Source organism: Theobroma umbraticum, unplaced genomic scaffold (genome assembly GCF_002168275.2).
Source record: "Theobroma umbraticum cultivar Fairchild unplaced genomic scaffold, ASM216827v3 scaffold_147.0, whole genome shotgun sequence".
In the NCBI taxonomy this organism is placed as follows: Eukaryota; Viridiplantae; Streptophyta; class Magnoliopsida; order Malvales; family Malvaceae; genus Theobroma; species Theobroma umbraticum.
Window position 1 is genome coordinate 2,138,698 of NW_018397259.1, and position 888 is coordinate 2,139,585.

Consider the following 888-nt stretch of genomic DNA (forward strand, 5'->3'; position numbering starts at 1 on the left):
AATCATCATTTTAAGATTTTTTTTATTCTTACAAAAATTAAGAAAAGAAAAAATTCAGAATTCAAAGCTGCATTAGGTATTATTTTTTTTATTTTGTTTTTAATTTTAATTTTTTATATTTTAAAAACTTTTTTTATTAGTTGATATTTCTCAATTTATTATTTAATATGATAATTACGTGATGTTTATTTATTCTTAACTTCTCTATAATATATATAACATTTGATGATTATGATTGAAATAATTAATTAAATAGGTCAATGGTTGTTGGGATAAATTATATAAAAATTAAAATAATATTTATTAATTATGATTGTTGAGATAATATTATTCATGAAAATTAACTTTGTTAGTAAGGACATTAATAGCTAAACATAATTTTCCTGAATTATTACTAATTTACTATCACCCTAGATTTCTCTTAATTCTCCTCCATTATTAAGATAAAGATTTTAGTAGTCAACTCACTGCTTTCTTTCATCTTTCATTTTTTTTAATTTGATTCAATTTTTTTATTTTATTTATTTATTATTATTCAATAAAAAATTACTTATGAATTATCTATTACTTATAAATTATTTTTTTATAATTACTATTAATTATAAACTTTATATTATATAAAAATCTATTTTATATTTTTAAAAATTTATTTTAAATAGATAAAAAAATAAAATTAATTTTTTTATTTTAAAACAAAAAATCATAATTAATAAAATTTTATTTATTAAATACCCTTTATGATAATTTTAACTAAAAGTTAGAGTTTATAAAAGTTGTTTTGTCAAATAACTTATTTATAAAAAAAAAACTTATAAAATGTAAATTTACCAAACAAGTTTAATTTAATTTTAAAAGTTATTATTTTTTATAAAAACTTTATAATAGCTT